The 16760-nt window shown below is 35.4% G+C and overlaps 1 long non-coding RNA gene across 3 annotated transcripts in view; it reads right to left on the bottom strand.

Moving 5' to 3' along the window:
* Positions 1 to 451: 451 nt before the first annotated feature.
* The window catches only part of LOC134730607 (uncharacterized), a 42686-nt gene continuing 26377 nt past the window's right edge, over positions 452 to 16760 (bottom strand). Inside the window, exons 4-5 of one of the 3 annotated variants that reach the window (XR_010112463.1) lie at positions 11372 to 11572; positions 452 to 4371 (exon numbers count right to left, since the gene is read on the bottom strand). This is a non-coding gene — a long non-coding RNA (uncharacterized LOC134730607). Of the gene's footprint in view, positions 4372 to 5362; positions 8700 to 11237; positions 11573 to 16760 lie in introns of those variants that run through there. The other 2 variants (XR_010112464.1, XR_010112462.1) reach the window with 2 other exon arrangements.

The following is a 16760-nucleotide window of genomic DNA, read 5'->3' as shown; positions in this document are numbered from 1 at the left end:
TTCCTTGGCTTGTAGAAGAATACAATCTCTGCCTCCATTTTTACTCAGCATTCTCCTCACGTGTTTGTCTCCACAACTTCTTCTCTGTGTGTGTTTCTCTTGTCTTCTTATAAAGATAACAATCACTTTGTATTTATGGCCCACTCTACTTCAGTAGGACCTCATTTTGAGTTAATTAATTACATCTGCAAACACCTTATTGCCAAAAAGATTATATTCTGAGGTTCCAGGAAGCACATGAATGTTGTGGGAATGGTGGAAATTTGTCATTTCAATGCAAGGTTACTGAGACTCAGAACTGATAATTCTGTTACCTTAGTACTCAGGTAACAGAATCACCTAAACACGTTTTATATGTTTAAAGAAACAAAATCTGAAATTTAACATATGGACTAGAGAAAAAGAGATTATTAAAAACAAGTCTTGAAAATAAAAACATAAAACTTTTTAATTTTTAATTTTTTTTTTTTTTTTTTTTTTTTGAGACAAAGTCTCACTCTGTTGCCCTGGCTGGAGTGCAGTGGCACGATCTCAGCTCACTGAAACCTTCACCTCCCAGGTTAAAGCGATTCTCTTCCTTCAGCCTTCTGAGCAGCTGGGACTACAGGTGTGCGCCACCACGCACAGCTACTTTTTGTATTTTTAGTAGAGATGGGTTTCACCATATTGGCCAGGCTGGTCTCGAACTTCTGACCTCATGATCCACCCGCCTCAGACTCCCAAAGTGCTAGGATTACAGCCATGAGCCGCCGCGCCCAGCCTTACATTTTTTATTTCAATAGGTTTTTAGAGAACAGGTGGTGTTTGGTTACACAAATAAGTTCTTTAGTGGTGATTTCTAACATTTCGGTGCACCCATCACCTGAACAGTGTACACCATACCCAGTGCATAGTCTTTTATCCCTCATCCTCATCCTATCCTTTACCTGAAGTTCCCAAAGTCCATTGTATAATTACTATGCCTTTCAGTCCTCACAGGTTAGCTCCGACTTATGAGAACATACAATGAAAAACATAAAACTTTAAAAATAACAACTATAACAACATGTAAAATACTCAATGCACAACGCAATTGCTATAGCTAAAAATAAAATTAACCAAATAATTATCTTAAATTTTCCATGATGTAGCACATCTAAATATACAAATAGAAAATATGATAAAGAGCTAATAGACATGGAAAATAAAGTAGGAAAGTTCAATATCCACTTAAATATTTGTAGAAAAAAGAGACAGAAAATTAAATGGAAGAAACATTTAAAGGGATCATGGGGAAAATAATTACAAAACTAAAAATTGGTTAATAGTTACAGAAAGGGTAATGGATATCAAGTAAGATAAATGAAATGAAAAGCACATCTAGGCATGCCATAAAAAAATCTTATGACCAGCCAGAGAAGAAATACAGATCATCTTCAAATGAACAACAATTATGACAACTGATTCCTCAACAGCAGCAGTGGAAGTTAGAAGAAAATAAAATAACTTCACTATGTTAATAAAAAATTAATGTCAAACTAGAATCATTAGTGTTTATGTGTTACATCTGTTTTAAATTCTTTCATCTTCAACCTTTTTGTGTATTCATATTTAAGGCATATCTTTTTAAAAACAGCCAATAATTGAATTCTGTTTTTCTCTACAGCATATTACTCATTTATTAGAATATTTAGTCCACTTAACATTTAATGTAAACACTGACATTTTATTGTAAATCTATCATATTACTGTTTATTTTTATTTATTCCTCTTGTTCTGTCTTCCTGTTTTACTTCTTTCTTGCCTTCTTTGTGTTAAAAAAATTTTTCCACTTTCTTTCCTCTATTGTTTTTTGTGGCACATTTATTTACTATTCTTTTAATGAATACTCTAAAGTATATGATTTTCATAGCCCTGAACTGTGAGACTAACAAAAGCTTTGCTCAACTTCTCAGCTTTGGTTCATCAAATGCTTTGAGAACAGTAGTGAGTAACGTTTGGCTCACCTCAATTCAATTCCCTTCTCTTCTGGATCTTGACCACTCACATTTTGGCTGCTTCAGTACCTCTTTAATGCCTTCAAACACATGTTTTATATTTTACCCAGCTTTTTTAGTTACTCTCAGAGGGAAGATTGGGTTTATACAACCCAATCCATAATTCCTAGAAATAGAGACTTCAATATATAATTTGATACCTAACAAGAATATACTTTTAAAACAATAATAAGATTAAGAAAGTTATAAACAAGCAAAGCCTGAGAGCATTTAATCTAAGAGAACTTCATTAAAGAAAATTCTAAAGAATGTGTTATAGGCAGAAAAAAGATGCTATTTCTTCCAAACTCATAGAAATTAAAAGAATATAAATAAAAGAAAACTTTTGATTTATCTATTTTTAAGGGTAGTAGAGGATTTTAGAAACTAAGAAAAAGAGAAATACATGAAAAGAAAAACTAAGATGACATAAATAAATCCAAATTTATCTAAACCACAGTAAATATAAATAAATTTAACACCATTTAGACACAAATAGTTGACAGATTTTTAAAATATATCTATATGCTGAAGGTATACACCTAAAAGATAGTGTGGATGAAAGTTAAAGCACAGAAAAAGATATATTTCAATACTAGCCAAAATAAAGTGGGAATAATTATATTTCAATCAAACAAAATAAACTATAAGGCAAAGACATTATTTGAAATATAAAGTCACTATACAATGAGAGGAGACTAGATTTACCAGGGAAATAGAATCATTCTAAACTTATATGCACCTAAAAATATAAAAAATAGGAATTGAAAATATTTGTAAGCACCAGAAATACAAGAAGAAATTTGGAAAATTTACTAACAGAGTGGAATATTTAGCATTTTTTTAGTAATTTCTAGATTTAACAGATAAAATGTCACTGAGGACATAAAACACTTGAACAACACTGTATTAATCAGGCTATGATAGGTTACAGTGTAGAAACAGTGCAGAAACAGGTAAATCTTGAAGCCTCAGTGACTTAACAATAGAAGTTTGTTTCTCCTCATATTAGTCATCAAGAATTAAGAAATTGTGATTTCTTCCATTTTATGGCACTGTCATCTTCTAGGCCCCATTGGAATTCTATTGAGCCTACTAGGTCCTCTGCATTAAACTGGCCAAAAAGAAATGAGAAAGAAGGAAGAACTTTCATGACATTGTAAAGACAAAGACAAAAGTGCCTTATGTTACTTCTGCCCGTTATTCTCATGGACAGAATGCTGTCATAGAATCCTAACTCAACTGAAGGAAGACTTAGAACTGCAGTCTTCCTTTGCATCCAAGAAAAAGAGATAGGATTGTTGAACCTTTAACCAGTCTTTGCTACAAACACAATTGATAAGTTTGATGTAATGGAAAAACACAGAACATTTCATCAAGGTAGAGAACACGCATTCTTTCAAGGACACATAAAGCATTTAGGAGATTTGATCTCATACTTGACCATAAAGTAACTCAAAAAATTCCAAAACACAGTATCATATAGATTATACATTAAGACTTCAATTTAAATAAATTAGAATTAATAACAAAAACACAACTAAAACACTCCAAGCTTTTGAAACTAAGAAATGTAAATAACCTATAAGTTAAAATAACGCTAATGGAAATAAAAATATTTAGAATGAAACAGCAACCAAATATTAGTACAATACACACAATAATGTTTCTAGAAATAAATTTGTAATCTTAAATACTTATAGTAAAAAAAAAAGAATTTGAAAATGAACCAGCGAAGCATTAAGCATTATATATTAGAAAAAGGACAGAAATTTCCAAAAAGTGAAGGAAAGCATAAAGTATAGAAATTAATACATTAACAAATATATGTACCATGTAAAGATTTAACAAAGCCAAAAGTTGGCACTTCAAAAAGACTAATAAGACCAGTAAGTTTCTAACATGACTGATGAAGAAAGGAAAGACACAAAAAAGGTATAGCCTGTTTGTGCTAACCAGAGAGCAACTCATACCAACTTATCTTGGGTTCCTGTCATAACACAAAGGGAAACTTTCACAATGTGTGAAGCGCTTGATGCTCTGTAGATGAAGGAGGAGAATGTTCTCAAATTCCTTACATCAGGAACTTACTTAGGTGGTATCAGCCTTGACTTGCAAATGGAACAGTACCTCTGCAAGAGGAAAAGTGATGGCATTTAAATTATAACTCTGAAGAGGACCTGGGAAGAGTTCTGCTGGTGGCTCATGCCATTGAAAACCCAGCTGATGTCAGTGTCAAATCTTCCAAGAATATCAGCCAGCAGCTGTGCTGAAGCGGGCTGCTGCCACTGGAGCCACTCCAATTGCTGGATGCTTCACTTCTGGAACCTTCACCAACCAGATCCAGGCAGCTTTCCTGGAGATACATCTTCTGGTTAATGAGATAACTTTTCAATCAATGATGCTAATTTGATATGCAGTTAGCAGAAATAAAATTTAATCTCTGCTTCATACACACAAAAATAAATTCCAGGCAGATTAAAGATTTAAGTGTGAAAGGCAATATTCTAATTGACAACATTTAGAAAACATGTTTCCACCTCTATAGTAATGAAACCATATAAAATTTAAAAATACTTTCTCAGGGTTGTAAGTGTATGTTTTAAAATTATAAAGTAAAGCTTAAAGATAACATACAGAAAATTCCAGATAGTGGTAATCATTGGGGCCTAGAGAGGAGAAGGCAGTGGGGAACGACTAGAAACTGGTTTTTAAGTTACCAGTAATGTTCTATTTCTGAAGCTAGCTGGTTGGGTCTACAGGCTTCAGAAGCAGGATTATTATTTGTATAGGATTTAATGAGATTATTGTTTTATACTATACACATATATATATTTAGAAATATACCTATCTATCTCCAACAAATATTAATTGTTTATTTTTTATTTTTAAAAAATTAACTTTGTTGGCTGGGTGCGGTGGCTCACGCCTGAAATCCCAGCACTTTGGGAGGCTGAAGCAGGTGGATCATGAGGTCAGGAGTTGAAGACCAACTTGACCAACATGGTGAAATCCTGTCTCTCTACTAAAGATAAAAATAATTAGTCAGGTGTGGTGGCACATGCCTGTAATCCCAGCTACTCAGGAGGCTAAGGCAGGAATATCACTTGAACCCAGGAGGCGGAGGTGGCAGTGAGCCAAGATCATGCCACTGCACTCCAGTCTGGGTGACAGAGCAAGACTCTGTCTCCAAAATAATAATAATAATAATAATAATAATAATAGTAATAATAATAAATAAACTTTGTTAATGCATACAGATATAAATATACATAAAATGCCAAACCAGTGAACTTCAAGACATTAATGATGACTAACCGGAGAGTACAATGAGATTTAGAATAATGTGTAAATGAGCCATATATATTTATTTTCATAATTGTAAGCATTGTTTACAACAATAATGTATTCAGAGTAAAAATGTATAATACAAGCACATAATGGAATCTTCAGAGATATTAAAATTATGCTGTAGAAGATTAATTATATGAAAGAATATTCAAGATGTATTTTAAAATACGATAAAACAGGTTATAAAACTATTACAATGTGATGACTTTTTTTTAATAGGAAAAAATAAAGCATAATAAACTTCCAAAATTCAACAATATGGTGGTAGTTTTGTGCGAGGCCAGCATTAAAAAGGGGAAAGTTATCCATACATTGCTGAATTTGTATATCCTTGACTCCTATTAATCTCAAGTAAACAAACTCATGCTGATCCTCAAATGAGACATTGGACAAAGCTGAGCAGGGTTTTTCAATTGCATCTGGCAGATTTCCAAAAGTCTAACTGGAAAATAAGAAAGAAATAACATACAAACCACCCCTCTTGCCTGAGCCTGGGAAAACATTTACTCTCTGAATCTACTCTCTGAAGTTTGAGCTCTTAGAGAGAAGGATGTAGGTCTGATACTCTGTTAAATATTAACCAACATTTGTGCTTCCCCTATCTACGAAGGACTGTATGGTTCTATTGCACAGATAGATCTATTAGAGACATAGATGTTATCTAAAAAATTAGATAACATCACATTGACCTCAAGGAGGTGACAGTCTTGTTAGGCAGGCAATGTAGATGCAAATTTAATATTGCAGAAGAGATACCTTTAAATTAGGAAAATTGCAGGTCACTGTATTCTCATTGTTTAAATTACCTAGATAGTAAATTAGACAAGCGAAATAAACAGAATTGAAGGCAAGTTGAAAATGTAGCAAAAATACTGTCAGCTGCTGAGCAAAGTATCACATTTTAGATACCCCCTTGGAACTTTCTGATAACGGAGACTAATTTGCTTCCTAAACGATGTGTCCAGTAAAAGGTAGATTTTTACCTTATTCAGTTCTCTGCAATAGGCTTCCAGAGTTTTTCATCAAACCTCTGAACCAAAAATATAAGTCCATGAGTATTTGGTAGTGAGTCTGTGGAAATTTTGTTCTGAAACATGGCCCAAAATGATTCACCCACAATGGCACCTTAGATTCTCCTGGGTGTTGATCTTCTCTCATATTCCTTTCAACCTACACCACTGGCTTCAGTTTGCCACAACTCTGAGGAGCCTCTTTGGATCACCTGAGCTTAGAATCACATAGTTAGATAAGAATAGCATATGAGGGGCCTTCAGCTATGGCATTTTCTCTATTGAGGACAACCTTCCTTAGCATCTCTACATTTCCAATCCTGTCTTTCCTTCAAGTCCCAGAACAAATGCTGTCTCCTTCACGAGGCCCTTACTAATCCCTTCTACATGCACAGAGCTACTGTATCCCAGGAACACCCACTACACATTTTGTGCTCTTCACTCACAGCCTATTAATATCAGGTATTATATTTAGCACTTGCAAAGATTTGTGCCATGTACCATTGTATCTCCAGAGCTGACCTCAGGAGACAAAACACGCTCAGAAAGTGTTTGTTGAATGAGTAGACAAACCATATACGTGTCTTACCACTCTAGAGAGCAAAATCCATGGCACAGTTATCTTTGTAGAGTTCATGGACTTGACCCAAGTGTTGAATAAATGAATTGAGTCTAATTACCCTCATTTTTATTCTGAAGAGACTACTTGGCTTACCCTGAAATGTCTGCATCAGATGCTGCAATGATTGTGCTCAGTTCTAACACTCATAATTTCCATACATTTTTTATTACCCTTACTCCCCCTAATTTCACTAACAATGCTTGCATAAGTAACCAGTTAGGCATCTTGCTACAAAAGGAAAAAATTAAGGCATCAAGTCCACTCGATGACAGGTTCACTGGGAACATACATTTGGATGAGGTAATGCTCATGTCAACCACAGTTCCCCTGAGGGATCAGAAGCCTAACACCTTATTGGTAGGGAATATTACATTTTAATGGGAAGTGAATATGTTACATAGAAAAATTATGAAACAAATCTGACTCTAAAATGCCCTAACCTTTAAAATTTGAGCAAGACCCTTTTAAAACACAGCCAAAAGAAAAATTGTTTCTTGGTTCATTAGTTGATAAGTCAATTTGAAGCACATAAATAAACACATTTCTGAAACTGACCCCAGATAGGGAATTCGAATTTCCATAGCTACATTGAGTTCATCAGGGAGATAAAAAGGCTTTTAGAGATGTTTCTGGCAAAATATCATTTCTGGAGTCTAATTTTTTCACCAAAGATAGGTTTTCTATGAAGAAGCAATTTAATAATAAAATGAAGGAATGGCGACTCCCTTGGAGTAGGTCCCTGAGAAGTAGATTTTGACAGTTGGAATGAAGTCTTGTTTTTTCCGGCTTTATTGGGGAATGGTTGACAAATAAAAATCGTATGTATTCAAAGCATACAATGTGATGTTTTGATATATGTCTATGTTGTGAAATGATTACCATAATCAAACTAATTAACGTTAATCACCTAACATAGTTATATATATATTGTATGTGTGTATAGTGAGAAAATTTTAAATCTATTCTCTTAGAAAACTTCAAATGTATAATATATTTTTATTAACTATAGGCAAGGTGTCAGCATTTACTTACCTCTTATGGCAATGTCTAAAAATCCCTAACTCCCAAATCTGACATGCTCTTTCTCATAAAATTTCAAATGCCTACATGTCTTATTTCTACAATCTTCCAAAAATTTTTTGTTAATAATGTACGTAAATAAGAGAAATAGAAAGTGTAACATAAATATATGTGTAAGTATAATATAGGGAAATATGGGGTATACATATAATATACCTAAAGATGAGAAAAATACATGACTTCCTCCTGGAACTTCTCTCCTGCTTTGTGACAGAAAGCAGAAATTACCTGGTAGGAACTTAAGACATTTTACAAGATGTCAGCACTGGACTGAAGGTCCAAGACATCAACTTAAGTACCTCTGAGATTCTTCTATCAAAAGTAGATAATTACGACAAATTAATACATTTCATATCCTTTTAAAACTCTCCTTTGATGTTCTTCCTGGTTCTTTCCATTTTGCCAGCAGTTCAAACCACAGTGGCTTGTAATGTGAGGTCACATCACAGGAGGCAATGGAGACACAAAGCATCTACCCTTCATAATCTCCCAGTGAAAGCTTCTGTGTCCATCCAATGTGTCTGGGTATTTGCAAAACTGTACTTGGTTTATTGTTTTCCTTATTTCCTCTCCTACTTCCCTATCGGCAAGCAGCACTTCCCACACAAATGTAGCAGCAAACTGAAAAGCAAACAGATTTATTTATTTTATTCAAACTCTTGCTAAATGTGCAATTTGTGCCAGAGAGTATCCTCATCACTACTGAGAGATTGCTAATATGTTTACATGATGGGCTTTGCCTATGGGTGGAAGGAGGGATGGAATCAGAGATAACTCTGAAGTTCTGATGTTTCAACCTAAGTTAATACAAGCATTCATGTCTCCATGAAGAGAAATGACAAAAATCAGAGAAGGAAAATGTTTTGACAGAACAGTATTAGAAAATTTGATTTTAGACTTGTGCTGTGGTTGAGTTGCCAGCATATTTTCCTGGTATACAACATTCAGACATTTTGACCAGTTGTACTATAGTTTGGAAAGCTGTGAGATTTGTGACAGAAAATGGTGTAAAAAGAGAAATAAATCAGATGTACGAGGTGGAAGTATGTCTGTATGGATTCATATGCCCCTTCTGAGTTTCTCAGGTTTACCTGCTTCAATTTTCAGCAGCTTACTTCACTTCCACTACCAATGCAGGGCTATGCAGTCAGCCTTTTAAAACTAACCACTTTAAGCCCACAGTCTCTGACTCCTCTCATCTCTTCTAGATTTGGGGAAATGCCACCACAGGGAGTGCATCTGGCTTCCCAGGAGGCTGCTAAAGGAGCTGAATGACCCAAACTGGAATGCAAGGTAGTTAACACTCTCTGGTGCTATCTTGGCCAAAGAGAGGCAGGGAAAAAACCTGGGCAGCTCAATTTCCTCTGTCTTACTTTCTCCAATCAGCCTGCATAAAGAAGTCCTGTATGACTGAGTGTAGGCACCTACCAAATAACAGTAGGTGCTCTTTGCCCTGCTTTGTGAAGAAGCCAACGGAGGGGTAATGCTTCACCTTTCTTGGCTGCACGACTTACCTTTTCTCTTGTTCTCACTCTCCTGGGATTTAACTCCCAATAAAGCACTAGCACTTAATTCTTACCTGAGGCTCTATCTTCACTATCCTAGAATACAGAAACTAAGATGTACTGCAAATGTGGAAGAGTAGTATAATGAATATTGTGGCCTTTCTTCTGAGGTGAAATTTAATGGTTATGTTGGAAGAATAGTATGAAAGAAGTGTGAGGAATAAAGGGCAAGCAGTCTCCTTTCAACTGTTCAGTGAATGGCCTCCATTGGGCAAGACTGAGGAGAGGAATTTTTATTAGATATTAAGGTTTTCTTTTCAGATAAGGCAATGGAGCAATTATTCATAGAAATTCTAAGGAAGTTACTAATTTAAAATTTTATTTCACAAATAATAATTAATAGAGCTAAGTGAATCACTAAAGATTTAAAGATGAGGCTGGGTGCAGTGGCTCACACCTGCAATCCCAGCACTTTGGGAGGCCGAGGTGGGTGGATCATGAGCTAAGGAGTTCAACACCAGCCTGACCAATATGGTGAAACCCCATCTCTACTAAAAATACAAAGAAATTAGCCGGGCGTGGTGACACGTGCCTGTGGTCCCAGTACTCAGGAGGCTGAGGCAGGAGAATCACTTGAACCCAGGAGGCAGAGGTTGCAGTGAGCCAAGATCGCGCCACTGCACTCCAGCCTGGGTGACAGAGTGAGACTCCACTTCAAAAGAATAATAATAATAATAAAGATTTAAAGATGAGAGAGACTCAATGTACTTGTAATCTGTGTTTGATGCAGGCAGACTTGGTCTGGTAGAAAGTGGGAGGGCACCTAACTAAGACTGGAGTGGTGGTGGAAAACCAGAGACTGTGCTTTGAAGGATATAGGAGTTATTCAAAGAAAGTAGGGAAGGTAGGAGGAATGAGCCCAAGGGAATGCTGGACACAATATTTCAGACATAGGGAACAGCAGATGGACAAGGCCCAAAACTTACTAACTGCATGCCTTTGTGTACATCACTTTACCTGTCTGAGTTTCATTATTCCCATATGTAAAGTGAGGAAGATAATACTATAGTGTGACGAGGCCATGAAAATTAAATGAGACAATATGTGTTCAATGTTATGGCATATAATAGATGCTTATGGGTGGTAGCTGTTTTTCTTTTAAGCCTTGAACATAGCCAAACCACTTTCTTTCTATTAGTTATGGATAGGAACTTTAAACAAACAACAAGGGCTAAGAAATCCCAGAACCTGTCAAATTTTGGGAAAAAACAGTATATTGAAAATCAAAATATTAGAAGCTCAAAACCTCAGAGTATCTAATCAAAGGCATTTCTCTATCTTTTAAACTCCTCACTTCTTTGCTTTGAGATAAATTTCACTCTCATCTGTTGGTTTCCTCCACATCTACCTTATAAGGACAACAGTTTGTGTGTGAGCCTGTTTGAAGTCTACCAAGTCATAAGAATCAAACATACTTTTCATTGCCAAAGAAAAATATGTAGCCAAACCCTAACACAGCTTGAACTCACATGGAGTATCCTTTAAATTCTGAGAAATTTTTCAATTTGGCTAGAAAAACTAGTACCCCTTCAAAATTCAATACTTACCAAAAAGAAAAATCCAGCAAAACAAGTCTCTTTTCACTTTGCACATAAGAATTAAACAAAATGTCTGTTTAATAACAAAACCACAATTCATAACAGATAATTCGAAATATGTTTGCACTTACTTAAAGCTTACAAATAAATCTAATTTAGGGAAACATGCAATTTTTAGTTCCTCACTTACTCATCCTTCTTTTTTGTTTTAATTGCGGGTGGGTGTCATTCCAAGCACTCTGAACTGTCCCGTGGAATTCAGAAAGTTCAGCTCTGCTCCGTGTTTGACAAGCTCCATTTTTCATGCGATGGCAGAAGACTGGAGACCTGAGGATATGTTCATGGTGGCTTGCTCCCAGTGCATCACAATCTGGAGAGGCCTCCGGCAGAACTATAGACAAATAATTTCAAGCTTCATTTGGAAGAAGAAAATCTATGGAAATATCAAGTCCTCTTGGCACTCTGTAACCACTGACAACCTTGATTTGATTCCCACAAATTCATGGAGCATCAGGTTCAACATTCTGGATTCTACTTGAATTCCCAAAAGCCATGAATGTGGAGTTAAGTATTTCCCTGGCTTCAGAGATTATGGGGGCCATAATGCCTTCAAGAACCATAAAAGTTCTCTCTCATACTCACTTAGAAGGGCACGGAGAAGACTCCTGAAACACTGGCTATGTGCTTTCAGGGCCCAGTTTGTGGCTACTGTAACCTAAAATTAATTGTCTATTATCTCTCTATCATTCCCATGTCTGGATGTGAGCTGAAGGTACATCAGCTAAGAAAAGTTGCCTAGAAATCCTCATCTGATGCTTAGTGACTCTGAAATAATGCACGATATTTGAAGCATCTTCTTCTTCTTGGGTTATAATTCCACAATTAATTAGTTAATTCTAAAACATATCTGTTGAGTGCCTACCATGTACCAACTATTGAGAAAGACATTAGGGATATGATGTTGAAAAGATATAGCTCATGCCCTCAAATAACTCTTGAAGGAGAAAGATAAGTAAATAGGCATTGAAACTATTTTTTCATAAGTATCATGAAATATAAATGCATCAGATCTCATAGAAGTAACAAGAAGGAACTCCTAACTTAGGCCTAGAATTGAAAAGAGACAATATGTGTTTAATGCTATAGTATATGCTTAAAGGCAATAGTTGTTTTTCTTTTATGCCTTGAAAATAGTCAAACCACTTTTTATTTTTTATGGATAGGAACATGAAATAAACAGAAAGGGCTAGGAAAATCCAGTACCTTTATAAATTTGAAAAAAAAAAAGTACATTGGTAATCAAAATATAAGAAGTTCAAAATCTCCAAGCATTTGATTAAAGGCAGTTCTTCTCTGTCTTTTAAACTCCTCATTTCTTTGCTTCATTTTCAGGTAAATTTTGCTGTCATCTGTTGGTTTTCTCCACATTTACATCATAAGGACAACTGTTTGTGTATTAGAAGCCAGACAAACAATGAGACCAACAAAGAGATTATTCCAGGAAGAAGGAAGGGCATAGGCAAAGACCCAGAGGAAAAACAGAAAATGGCTCATTGAACAACTTCAAGTATTTTAATATGGCCATAGGGTAGAGTACAAGAGGAAAGATGGAAAACACTAAAGCTAGAGAGATTAAAAAATAAAAAGAAATCAGAGCATCCAGGACTTCTTTACTTGCTTACAAGTTTGACTTTATGATTAGGATGATAGCAAATTTGGGGAGAGTTTTCATCAGGTGAAAGAAATGATCAGATGTCTATTTTGTAACACTTTGTAAAACTCTGAAGCATAGAGAAAAGAGTCAGGGAAAACCAGTTAGGAGTCTAAGGCAGTGATCAAGAAACAGACAATGGGAGCCTGAACTGAGACACTGACAATGAATATGACCAGATATGGATAAGATGAGAGAGGATTAGGATATAGACACAGTCTTGGATATTGATTATTTGTGGGAAAAAATGAAGGTGGACTCAAGAATGGTTTTTGAATGAGGCAACTAGGTGGTAGCATTTATGGAAACAGGAAGAATAGGAGAAGCAGGGCAGAACATAATAGGTTCAGTTTGGACACATTAAATGTGGGATACCAGAAGAACATCCAAGTAAAAAAATCTAGTGAGGTGTTGGAAATAGAGATTTTGATCTCAGAATATAATTGATTTTTAAATTCTTTATCCCATATGTAGCAGTTGATCTCATAAATAGATTACGTCACCAAGGGACTATGCGTTTAGTGTTTAATTCTAACAAGATCACAACAAAATCTCAGCAAGACCAACTATTAAGAGATTGGTCAAGAGCCATCATAAGGTAGAGTGGAGAATCTCTTTGAGAGTGAGGAATCTCAGATGCCAAGGAAGAGTTCAGCTCTGCTGAAGAGTTTCACAGAGAAGGAAGACTTTCACAGAGAAGAGTTCAGTCAACAATGTCAAAGTTTGCAGAGCAGTCAAGAAAGATAAGGTCTAAAAAGTGTCCACTTAACTCAGTGTAATTTCAAGCCAAGATCAGTCTTGTTCCAAAAGTATTAACTCAGCAGAGTTTTGAGTCACTGTGGGATAGAACTCATCAGGTTTTTACAATAGTAACAAATGCTTCATGTCTCTTATTATTCATAACTGAAATATACCACTAAGTCAGGGAGCTCCAAGTCTCTTCAACTTCAATGTTTTGAGGATAAACCTAAAAACTGAACTTTTCCTGAACAAAAAGGGCTTGGGCTATTTTTGTTTTGCTTCCTTTATCAAGTTGTGAGCCAATGCTTGGGCATTCTTTACTCAGAGATGTAATAAATTTATTCACTGTTTAGGGTGGGGTATTCCAGACAGCTTTCCTGCTGTGTGTCCTTAAAGTGAAGGTCAAATAGAGTTCACTGAGAAATGTAAAGCAAGTGCCTCTGCATTAGTATTTGTTTTGTTCAGCAATATCCATTTATAATTAAGAAAAGTTTTCTCCACGTTTACTCCTAAAGGATATCATGGACAATTTTATTATTGTCTTAAATACATTATCTTTGATTTGGAGTTGTGCAAGACATGCTCAGTATTACTTGTGATATCTCAATTGGAAAAATAAAATTTGTTTTTTCCAGAAAGTTCAAAGGTTCTTGCTGTTAAATATTGCTTCATCATTTAGATATATCTTGAAGACTTAAAAATGTATATTTAGTAAGGATATTTCTTACATCTTTTCTAATATGGAAGCCATTGGGGTAAAATCAATACTCTCATAGCTCAATATGGAACAATCCTCAAAAACTATGGAAGTACATGAAGAAAGTATCTTCTGCCAACCTTTTTTACTGAAATTCCAGTTCTATTGACAGTAGATGATCTTTATCTATTTGGGATGGCTTTGGAAATGGCTTATGGATCCAAGATGTCATAATGAATTGGAATAACTCAGATCATCGAGTAATTCCATGCAGTTACATAAGCTTGACATTCAACCTTTGGAAGAGTCAGTAAGAACCTCAGTTACATATTTGGAAATAAAAGTGATGGAACAATTCTATTTCCATAAAATTCTCAGGTTGCCAACTTTCCACAAGGTGAAGCATTAACAATAGGCCAATGAGAGTGTACCAAATACTTCTATTTAATTTTAATTTAAGGTTTTAAAAAATTATTAATGTGGTAAAAACATTTAATATAATATCTACCCTCAACACAATTTTAAGCATACAGTACATTGTTGATGATAAGTACAACGTTGTACAGCAGATTTCTAGATTCATCTTGCTTGCCTGAAGCTTTATGCCTGATAATTAGTAATTCCCTATTTACCTCCACCACCAGTCCTTGGTAACCACCATTGCTTTCTTTGATTCTATGGATTTGACTATTTTAGATACTTCATATGAGTGGAATCATGCAGTCTTTGTATTTCGGTGGCTGGTTTATTTATTTTGCTAAATGTTCTCAAGGTTCATGCATATTATTGCATCTTAAAGAATTTCCTTCTTGTTAAAGGCTGAATGGTATTATATTATGTGTATATACCACATTTTCTTTATCTACTCATTTGTCAATGGACTTTTGGATAGTTTCCACATCTTGGCTACTGTGAATGGTGCTGCAGTGAACACAGGAGTGCTAATATCTCTTTGAAATCCTAATTTCAATTCTTTTGGATAAATACCCAGAAGTGAGATCACTGGATCCTATGGTAGTTCTATTTTTTATTTTTTGAGAATCCTCCATACTGTTTTCTATAGTGGCTGCACCACTTTGCATTCCCATCAACATTGCACAACGGTTCCAATTTCTCCACATCCTCAACAACACTTATTATATTTTGTGGGTTTTTTAAAATAATAGTCATCCTGACAAGTGTGAGTAATATCTCATTATAATTATAATTTGCATTCTCCTGATGATTAGTGACATTGATATTTAGCTTAGTTTTGTTCATGACAGTTAGGTGATTTTTTTTCTTTTTTTCTCACAGTGAACTACATAGAAATTCAGGTCAACATTAGAAACAAATTAATATATGAATATAAGTCTCAGTCACCCCATCCCTCAATGTCCACATGTAATCAAACACTATTAGTAATAATAACTATCATTTATTGATTACTATAGTTACCTGGCTAAGCACTTGACATTAATTATCTCATTTAACTCTAACCACAACTCCATGAGGGATTTCTATTACACATGCTTGATACATGAAGCACCTGAGGCTTAAAGAGGTTAAGTGGTGTCACACGTATTCACTCAGTTTGTATGTGGCCTAGACAGGAATCCATTTCGAATCTCTGACTTCAGAGTCCAAGATCTAAACCACCATACACACTGTCTGCCTTCACAGAGCTCCTGCTGCTTCTTCCATCCACTAAACAATAACTGGAAAAATTAAGACATTCATACACGTGGACAAATTCACATAAAATGCCCAGCCTCTGTCATGTGCCCAGATTCCCACAAACACTTTTTCTTTAAAACTTGATTCTGGCTATTTGTTTGACCCAGGAGGTGAAATTAGGTTACTGCAGACTGATTTATTATGCATTTCTTCTCTCCAAGAATAAGTGAAGCCTTCCTTTGATCTGCAGAAATTGTGCGGAAAAAATTAAGATGACTGGCAAAATAGTCCTTCCTTCAACACTCCTGGCTTTTCTACGAGAGTTTGCCCCATTCAGTTTTTCAACAAGCCTTTCTAAGGCTTCATTGAACTCAACCTATAACTGGGTTCTGTGATAGACACAAAAGAGAATAGTTCCCTGCTTTTAATGAAGGTAGTAGCTTATATAGGAAGACAGTTAACTTACGTGAAATCTATGTCTATATACAAGCTTCAGCTAATGCACTCCAAAATACACAAGTGCTGAGAATAGCAGAAAAAGGAGAAAAATTGCCCATATTTCCAGATATACAAACCCTTTGTTTCTCATCTTAAGACACAGACGAAAGGGGAAACATTTGTCTTTGATTTCCTGGCCACTGGCACTTTTGAGTCTTTGCAATTTGTGAGGTTTCTATACACTGGGAAGCCATAAGAGGGCCACAAATAGGATGAGTATGTTAGCAACAAGTAAACCAAGGTAAGCATCTTTGTCTGACTTCCCGGTAGATGAGA

The sequence above is a fragment of the Pan paniscus genome, chromosome 5 (genome assembly GCF_029289425.2).
Source record: "Pan paniscus chromosome 5, NHGRI_mPanPan1-v2.0_pri, whole genome shotgun sequence".
Classification (NCBI taxonomy): Eukaryota; Metazoa; Chordata; class Mammalia; order Primates; family Hominidae; genus Pan; species Pan paniscus.
Note: the sequence above shows the minus strand (reverse complement) of the source record. Positions and strands in the feature narration are given on the sequence as shown.